We start from the raw sequence: 24,916 nt of genomic DNA, 5'->3' as shown, positions 1-24,916 counted from the left end.
TTTTTAGTCTTCCTATGTTTTCCTGATAATGCAACACAGGGTCCTGAATCCTGATAATGTAAACTTCATTTTTAATTGATCCAATGTTGAGTACTATTGTTGTGTGCTTGTTAATACCACCAATACTTACTGATTTTAATTGTTCATTGCTTAGTCATGTTGATTCTTTTAATTATTGAATGCCAATGATATTTTTTCTTATAAATGATAATGAGTAATGGTTTGGGGTTTGGCTTGAAGCCTGAAACTTAATTGAACTAATTGTATTTGCCCACCTATCTGCAGTGGCTGAAGATGATGCTTCCTTGGTCAAGCAAATTGGCCAGAGTTTCCAGTATTCTAAAATAGAGGTATATTCCTCTTTTTATATTCATGAATAGTCAGTTTTGTTTCTTGTTAACATACATGCATCATCTATGTATGGAAGACTAAACATAGATCGAATCCATTTTTTTATCAAGGCAAGAAGGGAGGAACAAATCCAAGCTGCTCATGACGAAGCCATGTTTGGTGCTTCAGCACTTCTACCTCCTACCAGTACTAACAGTGAGCCTGAAAGGGAGAATGAGAAAGAAGTTGATAAAAAAGCTGTTGTTACAACCCTCTTAAGTGAAACGGTAAGTGGTTTCACTGCAGACTTATGTGGATAAGCATGATGACTCATTTAAGTAATCCTTGTATTTGTGTGTGCATTTGTTGTTGAATAATTTCTCACATTAAGTTGTTATTGCTGCTCTATACTTGCTGTTGGTTGCTGCTGATTTTTCCCCCTCATTGATTGCTTGTTGAATGATTGTTAAATTCAATGAGAAAGGAAATGCTGCTGAATTATTGTTGTTTATGTTGGAATAGATGATGATTGCGGAACTGAGATTGGTTTTATTGATAAATCTGTTGCTGAAATCGTTTAGTTTGGCTTGATTGATTTTCTGTTGAACTAATGGATAAACTGCTGTGCCCCTGCTGCTTGCAAGTGTAATAGTTATTGACTTCAATGAATAGAATGCTGCCTGAATCCATTACCTTTGTTCATTTAACTGTTTTGGGTGCTGTATGATGGGCCATTGATTGCTGTTCTGCTGAGTGCTGCTCTACTTCTTGCTGGTTGGATTGGTTTTAATTGTTTCCTCATGTTTTCTTACTGAAATTGGCTTATTTACTTCCTTCCTATGAATTCATTATGATTTTTTGTGTTTTTAATTGTCAAAGAATTCATATGGAATTTGAATTGATTGATTGAAATTGTGAAATAGGCAAATTTACTGCTGAAATGCTGCCGAAATTTATCTTAAGCTATTTTCAATATTCATCTTTGATTCAATTAATTGATTGAGTTGGTATTTAATTGCTTCTGGTTTTCAACTGTTGCTAAGCTCAATTGATTGATTATCCGGCTAAAAGTGGTTCACTGTTTTGGTGGTTGGAAGCTGGAAGCTTGGGTTTTATTATTCACTATTTGGTTGTTGTCCTATTTGGTTGCTCAATTAAACTTCATTGTGTTGTTTGAGCAAACAAGTTCTATTTGACGAATTTCTGTGTCAACATAGACCCTTGTTTGCTACATGATTTCTGATTGCCTCAAGATATTTCTTTTGACTATGCACCTAACTTTTTGTTTCGGATTTTCTTATTTATAGGAGTGCTGAAATGGTGACCACATGCTACTTTGAGGGCTCAAGAATATTTTGATTTATAGAGACACTAATCTATGTTAGAACTTTTAACTTTTGGTTGAACTTGTGCAAGACATATAACTTGTAGAACTAATCAATATACTCACTAATGTTATTTTGTTTTAAAACAATTTTAGCTAAATGAGGCATGTTTGAATTATTTATGTTTTTATATATTATATAAATGTTGACTTGCTTAATAAAATAGTTAATATATTAGTTAATTAAAAGAAAATGTTACAAAATAATTATTTTACTTTTGTAACTAAAGAAAAAAATGTTACAAAATCAAGTTACATTTTGTAACAAAATTTTTTGATAGGAAAAAATAGATTGTCACGAAAAATACCTTGAAGATCAAAATTTGTTACCATTTTTGTAACGGCTTCTGGTTTTTTGTATCAGAAAAAATTGTTACAAAACATCATATTGAATTATAACAGTTCCATTTTTCGTTACAAAAATTTTTTGTAACAGGACTTACTGCAACGGCCCCTTTTTTTGTTACAAAAAACTTTTGTTTCAAAATTTCGACGTTTTGTAACAATTTTTTTGTTACAAATACGCCTTTTTCTTGTAGTGATAGGCCCTCCTATCCACTGATGCTCAAAGCCTTGGATCCTTTTATTTTACCCTTGCCTTTTGGTTTAAAGGGCTATTGGCTTTTTCTGCTTGCTTTTTCTTTTTTTTTCTCTTTCTTTTTTTTTTTCGCAAGCTTTGTATTCACTGCTTTTTCTTGCTTCAAGAATCATTTTTATGATTTTTCAGATTATCAATAACATTTTTCCTTTTCTATTATTCTTTCAAGAGCCAACAATTTTAACATTCATAAACAAAAAATTCAAAAATATGCACTGTTCAAGCATTCATTCAGAAAGACAAAAAGCATTGCCACCACATCAAAATAATTAAACTATTTTAAAATTTGAAATTCACGTACTTCTGTTTCTTTTTCAGAAAACATTTTTCATTTTAAGAAAGGTGATGGATTCATAGGACATTCATAGCTTTAAGTCATAGACACTAAGATACTAATGATCATGTAGTAAAGACACAAACATAGATAGAACATCAAGCATAGAAATCGAAGAACAGAAAAATAAGAGCAAGGAAATTAAAGAACGGGTCCACCTTAGTGATGGCGGCTTGTTCTTCCTCTTGAAGATCTTATGACGTACTTTAGCTCCTCTATGTCTCTTCCTTGCCTTTGTTGCTTCTCTCTCATGGCCTTTTGGTCCTCTCTAATTTCATGGAGGATAGTGGAATGCTCTTGTTGAGGTCCATGAGTGGGCTCTCTTGTTTGCTCCATTCTTTTCTTAGTGATGAGCTTTTGAGATGAATCTCTCTATCTCCCATGACTCGGAGGTGGAAGCTTTTGCCTTCTTTTTCCTATTTCTAGAGGTTTCTCCGACCTTAGGTGTCATAAATGGTTATGAAAACACAAAAAGCAATGCTTTTTCCACACCAAACTTAGAAGGTTTGCTCGTCCTCGAGAAAAAGAAGAAAGAAGGGAGGAGAAGAGGAAGAAAATGGAGGAGATAGAGATGTGTGAGTGGTTAAGAGGTGATGGGGAAGAGTATTTGGGGAAGGGTGTTATGGGAAGGTGTGAAGTAGAGAGAGAGATGAGGTAGGTGGGGATCCTGTGGGGTCCACAGATCCTGAGGTGTCAAGGATTTCTCATCCCTGCACCATATTGGCGTGTAAATGTCTCTTGCTTGCCAATCCTGGCGTTAAACGCCAGGTTGCTGCCCATTTCTGGCATTTAACGCCAGCTTTTCTCCCCTTTCTGGCATTTAAACGCCAGCTTTGTGCCCATTTCTGGCGTTAAACGCCAGTTCTGTGCCCCTTTCTGGCGTTAAACGCCAGCTTTGTGCCCTTTTCTGGCGTTAAACGCCCATAATGGTGCCAGACTGGGCATTTAACGCCCATTCTGCTACCCTTACTGGCTTTTAAACGCCAGTAAGCTTTTCTTCCAGGGTGTGCTATTTTTAATACTGTTTTTCATTTTGTTTTTGCTTTTTTAGTTGTTTTTATGACTTCACATGATCATCAACCTACAGAAAACATAAAATAACAATAGAAAATAAATAGATATAATAAAATTGGGTTGCCTCCCAACAAGCGCTTCTTGCTCAAAATTTCTTTCAAGATAGTGTTTGATTCTCTGTCCATTAATAATGAACTTTTTGTCAGAGTCAATATCCTGAAGCTCAACATATCCATATGGTGACACACTTGTAATCACATATGGTCCCCTCCACCGGGATTTCAATTTTTCGGGGAATAGTCTGAGCCTAGAGTTAAAGAGCAGAACCTTCTGTCCTGGTTCAAAGACTCTAGATGACAGCTTCTTATCATGCCACCTTTTTGCTTTTTGCTTATAAATTTTTGCATTTTCAAAAGCATTGAGTCTGAATTCCTCTAGCTCATTCAGCTGGAGCAATCTTTTCTCTCCAGCTAACTTAGCATCCAGGTTTAGGAATCTGGTTGCCCAGTAGGCCTTTTGTTCTAGTTCCATGGGCAGATGACAGGCCTTGCCATATACAAGCTAGTTTGGAGAGGTTCCTATAGGAGTCTTAAATGCTGTTCTGTATGCCCACAGAGCATCATCCAAGCTTTTTTCCCAATCCTTTCTACGGGCAATTACAGTCCGTTCCAGGATTCTTTTTAGTTCTCTATTAGAGACTTCAGCCTACCCATTTGTCTGTGGGTGATATGGAGTTGCCACTTTGTGGCTAATTCCATATCGGACCATAGCAGAGTATAGCTGTTTATTGCAGAAATGAGTGCCTCCGTCACTGATTAGTATTCTGGGGACGCCAAATCTGCTGAAGATATGTTTCTGGAGGAACTTCAGCACGGTCTTAGAATCATTAGTGGGTGTGGCAATTGCTTCTACCCATTTAGATACGTAGTCTACTGCCACCAGAATGTAAGTGTTTTAGTATGATGTGGGAAAGGACCCATGAAGTCAATACCCCATACATCAAACAACTCAATCTCTAAGATCCCTTGTTGAGGCATGGCATAACTATGAGGCAAGTTGCCAGCTCTTTGGCAACTGTCACAGTTACGCACAAACTCTCGGGCATCTCTGTGGAGGATAGGCCAGTAGAACTCACATTGGAGGACCTTAGTGGCTGTTCGCTCACCTTCGAAATATCCTCCATACTGTGATCCATGCCAATGCCATAAGATCTTCTCTGCCTCCTCTCTAGGTATGCATCTGCGGATCATTCCGTCTGCACATCTCTTAAAGAGATATGGTTCATCCTATAAGTAGTACTTTGCATCGGAAATTAGTTTTTTCGTTTGCACCCTGCTGTACTCCTTGGGTATGAACCTCACAGCTTTATAATTTGCAATGTCTGCAAACCATGGTGCTTCCTGAATGGCGAAGAGTTGCTCATCTGGAAAGGTCTCAGAGATCTCAATAGGAGGGAGAGACGCCCCTGCTACTGGTTCAATCCGGGACAGGTGATCAGCTACCTGGTTCTCTGTCTCTTTTCTGTCTCTTATTTCTATATCAAACTCTTGCAGAAGTAACACCCATCTTATGAGCCTGGGTTTTGAATCCTGCTTTGTGAGTAGGTATTCAAGAGCAGCATGGTCAGTATATACAATCACCTTTGAACCTACTAAATAGGATCTAAACTTGTCAATGGCATAAACCACTGCAAGTAACTCTTTTTCTGTGGTTGTGTAATTCTTCTGTGCATCATTTAAAACACGGCTAGCATAGTAAATGACGTGAAGAAGCTTGTTATGCCTCTGTCCCAACATTGCACCAATGGCATGGTCACTGGCATCACACATTAGTTCGAATGGTAATGTCCAGTCTGGTGCAGAGATGACTGGTGCTGTGACCAGCTTAGCTTTCAGGGTTTCAAACGCTTGCAGACACTCTGTGTCAAACACAAAAGGGTGTATCAGCAGCTAGCAGATTGCTCAGAGGTTTTGCAATTTTTGAAAAATCCTTTATAAACCTCCTGTAGAATCCTGCATGTCCCAAAAAGCTTCTGATTGCCTTTACATTGGCAGGTGGTGATAATTTTTCAATTACCTCTACCTTAGCTTGATCCACCTCTATTTCCTTGTTTGAAATTTTATGCCCAAGGACAATTCCTTCAGTCACCATAAAGTGACATTTTTCCCAGTTTAAAACTAGGTTGGTCTCTTGGCATCTTTTCAGAACAAGTGCTAAATGGTCAAGACAGGAGCTGAATGAGTCTCCAAATACTGAAAAGTCATCCATGAAGACTTCTAGAAATTTCTCTACCATATCAGAGAAGATAGAGAGCATGCATCTCTGAAAGGTTGCAGGTGCATTGCATAGACCAAAGGACATTCTTCTGTAGGCAAATACTCCAGAAGGACATGTGAATGCTGTGTTCTCTTGGTCCTGAGGATCTACTGCAATTTGGTTGTAACCTGAATAGCCATCCAAAAAGCAGTAGTATTTATGACCTGCTAGTCTCTCTAGCATATGGTCTATGAATGGTAAAGGAAAATGATCCTTTCTGGTGGCTGTATTGAGCCTTCTATAGTCAATACACATACGCCACCCTGTAACTGTTCTTGTAGGAACCAGTTCATTCTTTTCATTATGAACCACTATCATGCCTCCCTTCTTGGGGATAACGTGGACAGGGCTCACCCAGGGGCTATAAGAAATAGGATAAATAATCCCAGCCTCTAGTAACTTAGTGACCTCTTTCTGCACCACCTCCTTTATGGCTGGATTTAGCCGCCTCTGTGGTTGAACCACTGGCTTAGCATCATCCTCCAATAGGATCTTGTGCATGCATCTTGCTGGGCTAATGCCCTTAAGATCACTTATGGACCACCCAAGAGTTGTCTTATGTGTCCTCAGCACCTGAATTAGCGCTTTCTCTTCCTGTGGATTTAAAACAGAGCTTATGATCACCGGAAAAGTGTCACCTTCTCCCAAAAATGCATATTTCAGGGATGGTGGTAGTGGTTTGAGCTCAGGTTTAGGAGGCTTATCCTCTTCCTGAGGAATTTTCAGAGGTTCTTTTATTTCCTCTGGTTCCTCCAGATCAGGCTGAACATCTTTAAAGATGTCCTCTAGCTCTGATTCGAGACTCTCAATCATATTGATCTCTTCCACCAAAGAGTCAATAATATCAACGCTCATGCAGTCATTTGATGTGTCTGGATGCTGCATAGCTTTGACAACATTTAACTTGAACTCATCCTCATTGACTCTCAGGGTCATTTCCCCTTTTTGGACATCAATGAGAGTTCGTCCAGTTGCTAGGAAAGGTCTTCCTAGAATGAGAGTTGCACTCTTGTGCTCCTCCATTTCCAGCACTACAAAGTCAGTGGGAAAGGCAAATGGCCCAACCTTGACAATCATATCTTCAATTATGCCTGATGGGTATTTAATGGACCCATCAGCAAGTTGAAGACATATTAGGGTTGGTTTGACCTCTTTAGTCAAACCAAGCTTTCTGATGGTTGATGCAGGTATTAGGTTGATACTTGCTCCAAGATCACATAGAGCTGTCTTGGTACAAGTACCCTCTAATGTGCACGGTATCATAAAGCTTCTTGGATCTTTAAGCTTCTCTGGTAAGCTTTTCAGAATGACTGCACTGCATTCTTCAGTGAGAAAAACTTTTTTAGTTTCTCTCCAATCCTTCTTATGACTTAAGATCTCTTTCATGAACTTAGCATAAGAGGGTATTTGCTTAAGTGCCTCTGCAAACGGGATCTTTATTTCAATAGTCCTGAGATAGTCTGCAAAGCGGCCAAATTGTTTATCCTACTCCGCTTGGTGGAGTTTCTGAGGATAAGGCATCTTGGCTTTATATTCTTCAATCTTAGTTGCTGCAGGTTTATTCCCTACAGAGGTGGTTGGAGAAGCCTTCTTAGAGGGGTTACTATCAACACTTGCAGGTGTATGATCCCTCATTGGCGTTTGAACGCCAGGATTGGGTGCTGGATGGGCGTTTAATGCCAGCTTCTCACCCTTTTCTGGTGTTTGAACGCCAGAACTGGGCAGGGAATGGGCATTTAACGCCAACTTTTCTTCCTTTTCTGGCGTTTGAACGCCAGAAGTGGGCATCCACTAGGCATTTGACGCCAATCCTTCACCTTTTTCTGGCGTTTGAACGCCAGAATTATTCTTATCTGGGCTCTTGCTGTCCTCAGAGGGATTTTGGGCAGTGATTTGGTCATCCTCTGTCAGTTGTTCCTTTCTTGGCTTTTTGCTACTTTGAGCTGATTTATTCAATGTCTTCCCGCTCCTTAGTTGAACAGCTTGGCATTCTTTTGTTATCTGTTTAGATAGCTGCTGTCTTGTCTGATTCAATTGTGCTTCCATATTCTTGTTAGCATTTTTAGTGTCTTGGAGCATCTCTTTAAATTCTTCTAATTGTTTTGACATAAGGAGTAATTGTTGATTAAGCTTAATAATCTGTTCTTGAGGATTAGGATCTCTTCTAGGCATTATAAAGGGATTCATGATCCTCTTGTTTAAAGCCTTGGATGTCCAGCCTCAGCTGTGTCATCCTTTTTGGAGGGTAAAATTGATTCAGGAATTTGTCTGATAATTGTCTCCATGTTTTTATGCTTGCTGTGGGTTGATTATTTAACCACATCTTAGCTTGATCTTTTACAGCAAATGGAAACAGTAATAATCTGTAGACATCCTGATCCACTTCTTTATTACGTACTGTGTCAGCAATTTGTAAGAACTGTGCCAGAAACTCAGTAGGTTCTTCCTGTGGAAGACCGGAATACTGGCAATTTTGCTGCACCATGATAATGAGCTGAGGATTTAGCTCAAAACTGCTTGCTTTGATGGGAGGTATACAGATGCTACTCCCATATGCAGCTGTAATGGGGTTAGCATATGACCCCAGAGTCCTTCTAGACTGTTCACTTCCACTTATGTCCATGATGGAGAAAAGAGAATTGATATGAATTACAATTAAATTATATTTTAAATTTTTTTATTTTATTTAATTAAAAGTAACCGAATAAAATAAAACAAAATAAGTGGAAGACAAAATAAAACTTTTGAAAATTAGAAGAAAATAAAATAAAAGCAAATTGAAAACTAAATTAATTAATTAATTAAAAAGATTTTGAAAAAAATGCTTAGTTAATTTCGAAATATGAAAGAGAAGAATAGTTAAGTGATTTTTTGAAAAAGATTTTGAAATTAGCAATTAAAAAGATATGATTGAAAATTATTTTGAAAAAGATATGATTGAGAAGATATGATTGCAATTTATTGAAAAAGATATGATTGAAAAGATATGATTGAAGAAATTAAAAAGATTTGAAAAGATCAATTTTTGAAATTAGAATTTTGACTTGACTAAAAAAGATATGATTTTGAAAATCTTTGACTAATTTAATGCAAAATTTTGAAATTTATGAGTAAAATAAGGAAAAGATATTTTTTTATTTTTGAATTTTAATGAGGAAAGAGAAAAATAAAAAAATGACACTAAACTTAGAAATTTTAGATCAAAACAAAGAGAACAAATAAGAAAACTTTGAATATCAAGATGAACACCAAGAACACTTTGAAGATCAAGATGAACACCAAGAACAAATTTTTGAAAAATTTTTAAGTAAATAAAAGCACAAAAACACACCAAACTTAAAATTTTTAGAAAATCAAACACAAATTTTCGAAAATTTAAAGGAAAACACAAAGAAGACACCAAACTTAGATTTTTAAAGATCAAGAAAGAACTAAGAACATGCAAATTCGAAAAATTAAAAGAAAATAAAAGCATGCAATTGACACCAAACTTAAAATATGAAACTAAACTCAAATAAAAGACTCAAATTTGGTGACTCTAAACCAACAAAAATAAATTATTCCTAATGTAAGCAACAAAATAAACCGTCAGTTGTCCAAACTCGAACAATCCCCGGCAACGGCGCCAAAAACTTGGTGCACGAAATCACAGTCACACTTTTGCAACTCCGCACAACTAACCAGCAAGTGCACTGGGTCGTCCAAGTAATACTTACGTAAGTAAGGGTCGATCCCACGGAGATTGTCGGCTTGAAGCAAGCTATGGTTATCTTGTAACTCTTAGTTAGGATATCAATAATTCTCAGATTTAATTGTAAAAAGTAAAAGAATATGAAATAAATACTTGTTTTGCAGTAATGGAGAACAAATTGAGGTTTTGGAGATGCTCTGTCATCTGAATCTCTGCTTTCCTACTGTCTTCTTCTTCACGCACATTAGTCTCCTTCCATGGCAAGCTGTATGTTGGTGGATCACCGTTGTCAATGGCTTCCATCCGTTCTCTCAGTGAAAATGGTCCAAATGCGCTGTCACCACACGGCTAATCATCTGTCGGTTTTCACTCATGTTGGAATAGGATCCATTGATCCTTTTGCGTCTGTCACTACGCCCAGCACTCGTGAGTTTGAAGCTCGTCACAGTCATCCCTTCGCAGATCCTACTCGGAATACCACAAACAAGGTTTAGACTTTCCGGATCTCAGGAATGGCCTCCAATAATTCTAGCCTATACCACGAAGGTTCCAATCTTAGATCAGAAACCCAAGATACACATTCAAGCTATTGCATATAGAACAGAGGTGGTTGTCAGGCATGCGTTCATAGGTGAGAATGATGATGAGTGTCACGGATCATCACATTCATCAGGTTGAAGTGCGAATGAATATCTTAGAATAGAAACAAGCGTGATTGAATGGAAAACAGTAGTAATTGCATTAATTCATCAAAACACAGCAGAGCTCCTCACCCCCAACCATGGGGTTTAGAGACTCATGCCGTCAGAAATACAATATGAAATGTGTAGAGTGTCATGAGGTACAAGATGAATCACTAAAAGTAGTTTATATAATAAACTAGTGACCTAGGGTTACAGAAAATGAGTAAGCTAGAATAGTTAGTGTAAAAATCCATTTCCAGGGCCCACTTGGTATGTTTTTGGGCTGAGCATTGAAGCTTTCACGTGTAGAGACCTTTCTTGGAGTTAAACGCCTGCTTTTGTGCCAGTTTGGGCGTTTAACTCCAGCTTTCATGCCAGTTCTGGCGTTTTGACGGTAGAATTTCTATGCTGACTTGGAATGCCTGTTTGGGCCATCAAATCTCGGACAAAGTATAGACTATTATATATTGTTGGAAAGCCCAGGATGTCTACTTTCCAACGAAATTGAGAGTGCGCCAATTGGGATTCTGTAGCTCCAGAAAATCGACTTCGAGTGCAGGGAGGTCAGAATCCAACAGCATCTGTAGTCCTTTTTCAGCATCTGAATCAGATTTTTGCTCAGGTCCCTCAATTTCAGCCAGAAAATACCTGAAATCACAGAAAAACACAGAAACTCATAGTAAAGTCCATAAATATTATTTTTGGATAAAAACATAATAAAAACTAACTAAAATATACTAAAAATAATGCCAAAAAGCATATAAATTATCCGCTTATCACTTTGAAATCCCCTGCATCATAGGGGATATTAGCATTGAAAAAGCATTATGTGATCTGGGAGCTAGCATCAACCTTATGTCCTTGGCCATGATAAAGAAAATGAGAATTGAAGAAGCCAAACCAACAAGAATGGCACTTTAACTAGCTGATAGGACATTCAAGTTTTCCCATGGAGTGGTAGAAGACTTGTTGGTTATAGTGGGAGAGTTCATCTTCCCAGCTGATTTTGTTGTGCTTGACATGGAGGAAGAGTCTAATGCATCAATCATACTAGGAAGACCATTCTTGGCAACAGCTGGAGCTATAATTGATGTGCAAAAGGGAAAGTTAGTCCTAAGACTACATGAAGAAAAGATGGTGTTCAATGTTTTCACTGCAATGAACTACCCGAAGGAGTCCATTGGAGAATGTGTGATGGTGAACACAATGGAAAAGCTGGTTCAAGGAGTCTTAGAAGAAGATCAATGTGAAGAAGGGATAGAGCAAGATCATCAAACATCAAGTGGTGAACTACCACAAGAAAGCATAGAACGCTCAATCATGCTACACAAGGCAACTAAAGAGAAAGTAGAAGCACCAAAGTTGGAGTTAAAAACCCTGCCCCCAAGCTTGAAGTATGCTTACTTGGGGAGCAATGACACATATCCAGTAATCATTACCTCAAGCTTGAGTGAAGAACAAGAAAAGAAGCTCATCAACGTGTTGAGGCAACACAAGGATGCCATAGGGTGGATACTTTCAGATTTAAAGGGGATTAGCCCTTCAATGTACATGCATAAAATCCTTCTTGAGGAGGATGCCAAGCCCTCAATACAACCCCAATGAACAATGAAGGAAGTGGTGCAAAAAGACGTGCTAAAGTTGTGGCAAGCAGGGGTGATTTATCCCATCTCAGACAGCCCTTGGGTGAGCCCTGTCCAAGTAGTTTCTAAGAAGGGGGGAATCACAGTTGTGCCCAATGAAAGAAATGAGCTGATACCAACAAGAATAGTGACTGGATGGCGCATGTGTATAGACTACAGAAAGCTCAATGAAGCCACAAGAAATGACCATTTCCCCTACCATTCATGGACCAAATGTTGGAGAGACATACTGGACATGAGTACTAGTATTTCTTGGATGGATACTTAGGATACAACCAGATTGTAGTGGACCCTAAAGACCAAGAGAAGACTTCTTTCACTTGCCCTTATGGTGTTTTTGCATATAGACGTATGCCCTTTGGTTTGTGCAATGCACTTGCCACATTCCAAAGGTGCATGCTGTCCATTTTTTCTGATATGATTGAGAGGTTTATTGAGTTTTTCATGCATGATTTTTCAGTGTTTGGTGACTCTTTTCCTAATTGCTTACACCATCTTGCCTTGGTGCTCAAGAGATGCCAAGAGACTAACCTAGTTTTAAACTGGAAAAATGTCATTTTATGGTTACCGAAGGGGTAGTCCTTGGCCACAAAATCTCTAAGAAAGGCAAAGAGGTAGATAGAGCCAAGGTGGAAGTAATTGAAAAATTACCCCCACCTTGCAATATCAAAGCAATTAGGAGTTTCTTGGGACATGCTGGGTTCTATAGAAGGTTCATTAGAGACTTTTCAAAAATTGCCAAACCTTTGAGTAACTTGCTTGTCTTTAATGTACCATTTATCTTTGATAATGAATGTATGCAAGCTTTTGATGAGCTTAAAAGCAAGCTTTCCTCTGCACCTATTATAGAACCACCTAGTTGAGATTTACCTTTTGAATTGATGTGTGATGCATCGGATTCTGCTATTGGTGCTGTCTTAGGACAAAGGAGAGACACGTTAGTGCATGTCATCTATTATGCTAGCAAGGTTCTTAATGAAGCCCAAAGGAACTACACCACCACAAAAAAAGAACTTCTTGCCATAGTTTTTGCATTTGATAAATTCAGATCTTACCTGATTGGTTTTAAAATCATTATGTTTACTGACCATGCAGCTCTTAAGTACTTGTTAACCAAGCAAGAGTCCAAGCCTAGACTGATAAGATGGATCCTACTACTCCAAGAATTCAACATTGAAATCAAGGATAGAAGTGGAGCAGAAAATAAGGTGGCTGGCCATCTATTAAGGATACCACATGAGGAGAATGAATCACATAGCCCTGGTGTTCATACCCTGGGTCGAGCTATCCAACCCGGGATGATTGGCGACAAAGCGACCGACCTCTTCAGGTCAGACTATCCGACCTCTTCCTAAAAGAGCTTGGCCAAATCGACAGAAAAGCCCAAAAAAGGGCCCAACTCAAGGAATACGACCTAGATCCAAAGGTAGCCCAAGCCTATATAGATAAGGGCGGTTCTATTGAAGATAAGCTGACCTCGCCAAAAGATAAGATAAGATAAGATAACTAACTTATCTATCTAAGAAGGTCATCCCACACTATTATAAATACACTGGAGCACCCAGGTATAACTCATACTCTGATTCTACTAAAAACCTGCTTAATACCCTTGCTAACTTAAGCATCAGAGTCCCTTGCAGGTACCCCCCCACCCTTCGGTGACAGACGATCAGTAGCACTATCAGTCCAACAAGTCGGACACAGCAGCTTTGGCTGCCATCTGCCAGCCGGACACGTCAACTCCGACCAGTACAGAAGATCTCGTCCGAGATCGACCTACACTTTTAGGTAACCCTCGGAACATTGGCGCCGTTGCCGAACCTGGAAGTCATGCCGTCACCATGGCGGGCGACCATGACAACGACCATGATTTAGATCTAAAGGATAGAACGCTGCACAAAAATGCAGACGCTACACTGAAAGATACTCCGGACCCTAACGGGGACAAAAACTCATCAAATCTGTTAGAGGCGCTTCAAGATCGTTTAAAGAAACTTGAGAAAGAAGCCCAATATCAGCGAGAAGCAGGAAAGGATCTACAAAGAGAGATAAGGCGACACCGGGAATTGGAGGATAAACTTCTAAAAATCTAAGCCGATCTCAAAGCCAAAACTACTCGATCCACCCCTGAGGACAACTCTCGCAAGGATCAAGATCCATTCACTAGGGAGATCATGAAGACCAAAATCCCAAAGGACTTCAAACTTCCGGATATGACTTTGTATGATGGCACCACAGACCCCAACCATCACCTCAGCAATTTCAGAAGTAGAATGTACCTCACCGACGCCTCAGATGCAGTTCATTGCATAGCTTTTCCAACAACCCTTACCAAAACTGCCATCAGATGGTTCGACAACCTACCTCCGAAATCTATCTGAAGCTTTGACGACTTATCCAAAAAGTTCCTGGCCAGATTTTCAATCCAAAAAGATAAGGCTAAGCACGCCCCCAGTCTCTTAGGAATCAAGCAAGGAGATCAGGAAAGCCTTCGCAACTACATGGAAAGATTCAACAAAACATGCCTAGACATACAAAGCCTACCAACAGAGGCCGCTATCATGGGCCTCATCAACGGCCTACAGGAGGGACCTTTTAGCCAATCTATATCAAAGAAATACCCCACATCTCTGGATGAGGTGTAAGAGCGGACGGAGATGTACATCAACATGGAAGAAAATTCCCGACTTGGAGAAGCCTCGAGATCCGGTTTCACCTACCAAGATAAAGATAAAAAATCTAAGAGGAAGGAAGATCGAACGGGGGAGAAAATAAAAAAGTATCATAATTACACCCCTCTTCGGGTGTCCCTTGTGGATATTTACAAAGAAGTCTGTAACACAGAAAAGATACCCCCAGCTCGACCACTAAAAGGCAAAAGAGGAGGAGGAAATCGGAACGAATACTGTGAATATCATCGAGTCTGAGGACATTCCACCAATGAATGCTTTGACTTAAAAAATGTCATAGAAAAATTAGTGAGAGAAGGAAAATTAGATCGGTTTCTGGCCACCCGAGATGATGAGCAAAGAAAGAGAAGAAGGGATGAAGATGTCGGACGAACTGAGCGATCACCTCGTACACCAGAAAGACACGTCCACATGATACATGGCAGATTTGTAGGAGGAGGAATCTCTAAATCATCTCGCAAAAGATATCTCAAAGAAGTATATCATGTCGAGGGAAAGGAAGGAGAACCCGACATCCCTGCGATTACGTTCACCAAAGAAGATGCATCCGGTATCATCTCGGGACACGACGATCCCATGGTCATCACCATCATATTGGCAAACACAAATCTCCACCGCACGTTGATAGACCAAGGGAGCTCCGCCGACATCTTATTTGAAACAGCCTTCGACAAGCTTGGTTTAGAAGAAAAGGAGCTTAGAGCATACCCAAACACCCTGTTCGGACTGAGAGACACCCAGTGCAACCACTTGGTTACATCTCACTACACACAACATTCGGAAGAGGAAACCAATCCCGAACACTCAAAATAGACTACATCGTGATCGACGTGAGTTCAGCTTACAACGCTTTAATAGGTCGGACAATATTGAATCAACTCGACGCAATAGTCTCAACTCCACATCTGTGCATGAAATTCCCAACTGCAGAAGGGATAGCTACAATAAAAGCATATCAAAAGATGGTGCGCTGCTGCTATAATGAAAGTCTAAACCTCAGAGGTAGAGGAGAAGAATTCCATACAATTGAGCTTGGAGGAGTTCAGAGACGAGAGGAACTCCGTCCACAACCCGAAGGTGAAGTAGAGAAAGTTCAGATCGGAGACACCTTGGACAAAACAACTAATATTGGCACAATCCTAAAAGGAGACGCAAAAGAATCACTAGTAGAGTTCTTACGAGATAATGTCGACCTCTTCGCATGGAAAGCAGCGGACATGCCAGGCATAGACCCAAAACTAATGTGCCACAAGTTGGCGGTCTATCCAGGATCTCGGCCGGTACAGCAGAGACGAAGAAAACTTGGGCCAAAACGATCCCAAGCTGTGGAAGAACAGGTACAGGCACTACTGGAGGCAGGATTCATAAGAGAAGTCAAGTACCGACTATGGCTAGCTAACGTCGTCTTGGTGAAAAAATCAAATGGGAAGTGGCGAATATGCACCGACTACACCGATCTCAACAAAGCCTGCCCAAAAGATCCTTATCCACTCCCAAGTATCGACGCTCTGGTGGATGCCTCATCCGGATATAAATACCTCTCATTTATGGATTCATATTCTGGATACAATCAAATCCCCATGTATCCACAAGATCAAGTAAAGACCTTGTTTTTAACACCAAAAGCAAATTACTGCTACATTGTGATGCCTTTTGGTCTCAAGAATGCGGGAGCCACTTATCAAAGGCTAATGAATAAAGTCTTTTCAGATCATATCGGAAAAATCATGGATGTCTACGTAAATGACATGTTAATAAAGACACAAAGTGAAGAGACATTATTGTCTGACTTGGCCCAGGTGTTCGACACTATAAGGAAGCATGGCATGCGACTCAATCCTGCAAAATACACTTTTGCAGTAGAAGCAGAAAAATTCTTAGGTTTCATGCTCACACAAAGAGGAATTTAGGCGAATCCGGATAAATGCCAGGCCATACTCAACATGAAGAGGCCAACTTGTGTCAAAGAGGTGCAACAACTCAACGGGAGATTGGCAGCCTTATCCAGATTCTTAGCAGGATCAGCGATAAGATCTCTCCCCTTCTATGCTACTTTAAGGAAAAGAAAGAAGTTCAAATGGACAATGGAGTGCGAGTAAGCCTTCCAGATTTTCAAAAGTTTCCTGCGACGATCACCTATCCTAACTCGACCACGAGAGGAAGAGCCACTCGTATTATACCTCGCGGTAGAAAGTCGGGCAGTAGCCTCAGCACAGGTTTGAGAGTACGACAAAGGGCAACAACCTGTATACTTCATTAGTAAAGCACTGCAGGGATCTGAGCTGAACTACCAAAAAATAGAAAAGTTTGCCTACGCTCTCATACTGACATCTCGACGACTTCGCCCGTACTTCCAGGCTCACACCATTAAGGTTCGGACCAACCAACCCATAAAAGAGATATTGCAGAAAACAGATCTAGCAGGCAGAATTTTACAATGGGCAGTCGAGTTATCCGAGTTTGACCTCCAATATGAAGCTCGGACAGCCATCAAATCACAGTACTTAGCCGACTTCATTGCAGAATTTACAGACACCCTGAAAACCCCCACAGAATGGAACCTCTACGTGGACGGTTCCTCGAATAAAACTGGAAGCGGTGCGGGTGTGATAATAGAAAGCAACCAAGGAACCCAAGTGGAGCTTTCCCTCAAATTTGGGTTCCCGGCCTCAAACAACTAGGCGGAATATGAAGCGTTACTAGCTGGTTTGAAGCTGGCTAAGGAGGTGGGAGCTCAAAAACTCAACATTTTCAGCGATTCACAAGTTGTCACCTCACAAATAACAGGGAGCTACCAAGCCAAAGACCCCACCATGAGAAAGTATTTGGATAAGACCAGGGAACAGCTCGGATAACTCGGGGAATATAAGATCCACCACATATCCCGCGAACAAAATGCCCGAGCTGATGCACTCTCAAAGCTAGCCAGCACCAAACCACGGGGCAACAACAGAAGCCTCATCCAGGAAATGCTGTAGAACCCGTCCGTCTCGGAAGAGGAAAAAGTCCTAGCCATAATAGGTCAGGATCAAGGATGGATGACCCCCATAATTAATTACCTCAAAACAGAAACACTCTCCACAGATGAAAAGGAGGCAAAGAGATTAAAACGAGAGGCACAGTACTACACTATCATAAACAACACCCTATACAAAAGAGGGATTTCAATACCATTATTAAAATGTGTGCCGACCTCCAACACAAGGGAAGTTTTAGAGGAAGTACACAGCGGCATTTGTGGCAACCATCTCGGAGCACAAGCTCTGACCAAAAAGGTACTCAGGACGGGATTTTACTGGCCAACTCTACAAAAAGAAGCTACAGAATTTGTAAAGACATGTCCACCATGCCAGAAACATGCCAACTTTCATAATCGCCCCGCCAGAAGAGCTCATCAGCGTAACTTCGCCTTGGCCATTTGAAAAATGGGGACTCGATCTTCTTGGACCCTTTCCCCAGGGATCGGGACAAGTTAAATTCCTCATAGTCGGGGTAGACTATTTCATAAAGTGGATCAAGGCAGAGCCCCTAGCCAACGCCACTGCTCAAAGGAGCCGAAAATTCCTATATAGGAATATTGTCACAAGATTTAGGGTTCCATACTCCATCACTACAGACAATGGCACCCAATTCACAGATGCAGGCTTCAGAAAGTTAGTAGCCGACTTGAACATAAAATACCAGTTCACCTCCATCGAACATCCCCAAGCCAATGGACAAGCCGAAGTGGCCAATAAAGTCATATTGGCTGGGCTGAAACGGAGACTGCAAGATGCAAAGGGAGCTTGGGCCGAAGAACTTCCACAAGTCCTATGGGCGTATCGAACAACGCCATATTCCACCACAAATGAATCACCATTTCGATTAGCGTACGGAGTGGAGGCAATGATCCCAGTGGAGGTCGAGGAAGGGTCACCTAGAGTAGTCCACTACAATGAAGAAGCCAACTCTCAACTTCAAAGAGAAGAGCTCGATCTACTTCTGGAAATCCAAGAAAGAGCTCGGATCAGGGAAGAAGCGCTAAAGCGCCGAATGGCTTCGAGATATAATCAAAAAGTAGTGCCAAGAGGTTTCACTGAAAATGATCTCATCCTAATCCAAAATGATATCGGAACAACTCAACCCAGAGAAGGAAAGCTGGCGGCAAACTGGAAAGGACCCTACCGAGTCATAGAAGTACTAGGGAAGGGCTACTACAGATTATCCGAACTCGACGGGCGAGAGTTTCCTAGATTGTGGCACGCCTGCAACTTAAGAAGGTACTATAGTTAGAAATAAAGGATACCAGCATGAGATGCACTCTTTTTCCTAAAAAGGTTTTTTAATGAGGTACCATGTTGAGATCCAGAAATTATCCAATTCAAAAGGATAAAAAATCTATATGTACATATTTTCATTTTCTTTTAAATAAAATATATTATACGATTCTACAAGTTTTCAAGACGCATTAATCTGAAACATTCATCGTGCGATTATAAAGCAACAGATTGGCAAAAAGTGAAAAACAAATTCACTGCCCAATCACGATAAATGCCAAGAGAGATGAAAACCAAATTCATCTAAAGGTCGACTAAACGAGGAATTAATCCACTTTCTACAAATCGGCAAAGATGAAAACAGAATAATACAAGAAGTTATCGAAAGTGATCCGGAGAAAGGACCTGACGAGGTCTTAATGGATTGCTAAATAATAACTTAAAGACTGGCCGACATTGAAAAAGTCGGACCGAGTCAACCCAAGTTATCAGCAAATCCTTGGAAAGAGGTCTGGCCAACCCTATAAAAGAGGAATTGCTATAACTTAGAAGAGATCGACATGATGAAGTCGGTCTCCTACGAAAAACAAGTTATAAAAGTAATCCCTGAAGGAGACCTGACAAAGGTCCAAGAAAGAGGATTACAAAATAACTTAGAAGAGCTCGACATGACGAAGTCGGTCTCCTACGAAAAACAAGTTATAAAAGTAATCCCTGAAAGAGACCTGACAAAGGTCCAAGAAAGAGGATTACAAAATAACTTAGAAGAGATCGACATGACGAAGTCGGTCTCCTACGAACAACAAGTTATAAAAGTAATCCCTGAAAGAGACCTGACAAAGGTCCAAGAAAGAGGATTACAAAATAACTTAGAAGAGATTGCCATGACGAAAACGGTCTCCTACAAAAAACAAGTTATAAAAGTAATCCCTGAAAGAGACCTGACAAGGGTCCAAGAAAGAGGATTACAAAAATAACTTGGAAAAGGATGACGCAAAAAAGTCGGTCTCCCACAAACAAGTTATAAAAGTAGTCCCTGAAAGAGACCTGACAAAGGTCCAAAAAAGAGGACTACAAAAATAACTGGAAAGAGGACCAACGTAAGGAAATCGGTTATGGATTGCTAGAAATAAATACAAGTAAGAGCGAGAAAACCGAAATACAAGTTGGATCCACACATCCACGACCTCAAAGGATCCAAGCTACAAGCAATAAGTACAAAGCAATCCAAAGAGGCCGAACAGCAAGGCTCCAGCATTCTCAAAACCCAGAAAGGTGCCAAGACAAGTGCAAACAAGCATGATATAAAATACAATATTATAACAAGCTTCAGGATCAGGCCCAAAAGCTTGAAAGCTACTTGTTATTTTTTCAAAATAAAAAGTTGCTAAACAAGCAACCAAAAGGAGTATCAACAGTCAGCAAAATATTCAAACTACAAAATAAAGAGTTTAAAAGCCCACAAGTCGGGCTATCTACACAAACATCCAAGAAAAATCAGCTAAGATCGGGAGCCTTCTCAGCAGCATCAGTACGGGGAGAAGGAGGGCGAGAATGAATAGGCACAGTGTCCACGGTACCATCATCCCGGTTCAAAATCTGACAGTCCGGATCAGAAACGGAATGACCGACCTCAACCAGAGGAACTGTAGAAGTTGACACTTTGGCAGAAGGCACAGGGGGAGGTTCGACATCGTCATCATCCTGGTCATCAGGGACAATCTTACCATCCCTCACAACATTGTCCAGGCTAAAAAGAGTAAGGTCGGCCTCGGGAGCAATAATTCGAACCTGCTCCTTCAGGTTCTCGTAAGCAGCATTCACACTGCCAACAAGATGACCCTGGAGCTCGGAGTAATCAGCTCGGGTGTTCTCCAACTCCTCCTTCAAACGCATTCCCTCTCGATAGGATGTGACGTAGCTGTCTTTATGCCTCAATGCCGTGTCCTCGGCCAACCGCACAGAAGCCACCAGAACAAGGGAACTCGCCTTCTCATTCTTCAGATCCTTCTCCAGTTTGGCCACCTTCACCTCAAGCTCCTCCTTCAAGCCCTTCATCCGATCGAACTCCTGTTTTGCCTCCTCCATAAAAGCTTTGGTGGCATGGAGAGGAAGATTTTGAGCAGTTCGGTACAGGGCAGCTCCCATATGTGCCATTTTTATACTACTCCGAGTTATAAAATCCAAATGACGAAGGAGTGATACATCATCCATAGGGAGGACACCGTATGGACCGATCTGCTGATCTACGAACTCGACTGCGTCAAAATCAGGGGCATCAAGGTTGAAAGGCTCAATTGTTTTTTGTTTCTTGTTGGGAGGAGCACCAGAAATAGCAGCGGAAGACTGTGGAGGGTCGGCTAGGCGAACCCGAGGAGTGGGAGTCACCTTCCTTGGCCCAGGAGAACTCAGCATGGGCGACTTCACCTGAACTTGAGAAGATCCCTCTCCCGTCGCCTTGGCCGAGATATTTTGAGCAGCAGCAGCCTTCCTTGCCTTTTTAAAGGCCTTCATGGAATCATTATTTTTTGACATCTCTGAAAAAATAGAATCAACCACAGTAATGGGTTACAATCACAAAAAGAGGAAGCAAAACTAAGAAACAAGTACAGAAACAAGTCAGACAGTACCCAAAACAGTTCGAACCAGGGACGGGTCATTCAAAAACCTTTTTGTATCAAGATGGGGTGGTTCCCCCCATAAATCTTCAAGAACAATAACAAAAGTCCGTTCAACCTCGTCAAGCATCTCCCATTTATAACGAGACACTCTCACATCCTTCTGCCACTCTAGAGGGAAAGCAGGCTCATCATTCTCATCAAGAAAAAAGGGGCGGACCCCCTCAACAGCACGGACTCTAAAGAAATAATTCTTAAAGTCCTTAAAAGACTCATCGTACATGGCAAAAACTTTATGACCCTGGGCAGACCTAAAAGAAACCCAGGAAGCTTTCTTTTTGGAAGAGGCACCAGGCTTGGCAGAAACAAAAAGATAAAGGAAAAGAGTTTGAGAAGTTGTTACGCCTAACTCTTGGCAAAGCAGCTGAAAGATCTTGATAAAACCCCAAGAATTCGGATGAAGCTGGGATGGGGCAATGTTACACGACCACAACAAGTCAGTCTCAAAAGCAGTAAATGGAAAAGTAATGTCCAACTAGCTGAAGAAATATTCATAGGCATAGAAGAAAGGACGCTCCCCCCGAACGAAGTAGGAAAACAATCCCTCTCGTCAAAGTCGGGCGCTACAAGCTCATAATCCCTCTCCCGGGCACTGCTACCACAAATCCTATGATGTTTCCTCAGCTCTACACAAAAATCAGCGTCCACCACAGAGACACACATTAAGACAAGGGAATCCAGCCAATCAGACATCCCCTCGGGAACTTTAGAAGACATCTCTACAATGTTATTGCGAGAAGACATGAGGCCAACTAATCCTACAATAAGAAAAGAAGATTGGATTACTAAAAAATATCTCGGACGAGGGGCAAAATAACTCGACTAACATGATACAGAAGAACAAACAGAAAAGGAAAACCCCAAGACTCAAACCAAAGTCCTGGAGCATCCTTTCTTGGCAGTAACAAAGTAAGGTTTCAGGAAAAATCTACAGCTTATGTCCCGGCATCTCTCAAACAAGAAAAGAAGATTTCAAATAACAAACATTTCAAAAAAGAAAGTCAAAACACAAAAAGTCATCAAAGCCACTATCTTTTTACAGTCTATCAGCAAAAAGCATCGCCAACATCAAACATGCCAAGCGGAAATCGTCAAAGGCACAACCTTTTTTTAGAATCAAACAAAACCATCATCAAAAGCACAAACAGAAATGGTGATAACATGCAAAAGCCCTAAAAGTATCAAACAACAGGAAAGGCAAAATGGTTTATGCAAAAAGGCGAAGAAACTCCCAGAACACACATTACAACAGCAATCAGGCACAGCAAAAGCAGAAAGATCCAAACTTTCTCCAAGAAAAATCAAAACTTTCTCAAAATCAGACATGAAAAAGTGACACAGAAAAGAGAAAGGAAGAAAAATCAAACCTGGAAAAATAGGAGAAAACCTCAAAAGAAAGCTGAAGAGCAGAAGCGGCAGGCGAAAGAGCCACCCCTCGAACGGAAAAACTCGCCAAAAGTAGGAAACGGAAGGTGAAATCCAGAAACACCCCTCTTCCACAGAAAGCAGTAGCAAGCAGGCATCGCAAGGAGAAACTATGAACTACAGAAAGAAAAAAAAAGGGAGGTTACGAAGAAGAGAAACCGTTTCTAAATTGCAAAATTCAAAATAAAGCCAAGGGAAACGGGGTAATCAATACCAATTAATGAAGGTATTAAACCCTTGCATGTTCCCAAGAGCAAAGCGCTGATAAAGTGCGCGCTTTTAGAGGAAAACGTTCTACATTCAAAAAGGTTCTACAATGAAAGGAATCGACTAAATGCTTGAGTTCGGCTTCACTAGAGAAGGACCGAAGTCAAGGACTCGAACTCAAAAAAGAAGACCGAGCTCAAGCAGGGGCACTGTTCATACCCTGGGTCGAGCTATCCAACCCAGGATGATTGGCGACAAAGCGACCGACCTCTTCAGGTCAGACTATCCGACCTCTTCCTAAAAGAGCTCGGCCAAATCGACAGGAAAGCTCAAAAAAGGGCCCAACTCAAGGAATATGACCCAGATCCAAAGGCAGCCCAAGCCTATAGAGATAAGGGCGGTTCCATTGAAGATAAGCTGACCTTGCCAAAAGATAAGATAAGATAAGATAACTAACTTATCTATCTAAGAAGGTCATCCCACAGTATTATAAATACACTGGAGCACCCAGGTATAACTCATACTCTGATTCTACTAAAAACCTGCTTAATACCCTTGCTAACTTAAGCATCGGAGTCCTTTGTAGGTACCCCCACCCTTCGGTGACAGAGGATCAGTAGCGCTATCAGTCCAACAAGTCGGACACACCAGCTCCGGCCGCCATCCGCCATCCGCCCGCCGGACACGTCAACTCCGACCAGTACAGAAGATCTCGTCCGAGATCGACCTACAGTTTCAGGTAACCCTCTGAACACCTGGGGTGAATAAAAGCTCCCCGGATGAGCAATCGATGATTATTGAAGAGGCCCCATGGTTCGCAGGACATAGCCAACTTCAAGGGTATTGGAGAGCTTCCTTCCAACATCAACAAGCACTTGAAAAGGAAGCTCATCAATGATGCCAAGCATTACATTTGGGATGAGCCTTACCTCTTCAAGAGGTGTGCTGATGGGATTCTAAGAAGATGCATCTCTCATGAGGAAGGACAAGAGGTTCTTTAGCATTGCCATGGATCTATCTATGGAGGACATTTTAGTGGAGAAAGGACTGCAAACAAGGTGTTGCAGTGTAGATTCTTTTGGCCTATAATTTTCAAGGATGCAAAGGAGTTTGTGATGAGGTGCAATAAGTGTCAAAGAGCTGGTAACCTACCCAAGAAGAATGAAATGCCACAGAGATTCATCATGGAATTGGAGTTGTTTGATGTTTGGGGGATTGATTTCCTGGGACCATTTCCACCTTCATACTCAAACAATTACATATTAGTGGCTATGGACTATGTGTCCAAATGGGTAGAGGCCATAGCTACATCAACAAATGACAACAAAGTGGTGATCAACTTCTTGAGGGAGAACATATTTAGCCGGTTTGGTATTCCAAGAGCTCTTATATGCAACAAGCAACTTGAGACACTCCTCCTCAAATATGGTGTTAAGCACAAGGTAGCAACCCCATACCATCCAAAAACCAATGGTCAAGCTGAAATTTCAAATAGAGAGCTCAAGAGAACCCTTGAGAAGACTGTTGGGAACTAAAGAAAAGATTGGTCCAAGAAGCTAGATGATACATTGTGGGCTTATAGAACAGCTTTTAAGACACCTATTGGCATGTCTCCATACCAATTAGTGTTTGGAAAAGCTTGTCATCTACCAGTGGAGCTTGAACAT

Source organism: Arachis hypogaea, chromosome 18, assembly GCF_003086295.3.
Source record: "Arachis hypogaea cultivar Tifrunner chromosome 18, arahy.Tifrunner.gnm2.J5K5, whole genome shotgun sequence".
In the NCBI taxonomy this organism is placed as follows: Eukaryota; Viridiplantae; Streptophyta; class Magnoliopsida; order Fabales; family Fabaceae; genus Arachis; species Arachis hypogaea.
This window is presented reverse-complemented; position numbering follows the sequence as displayed.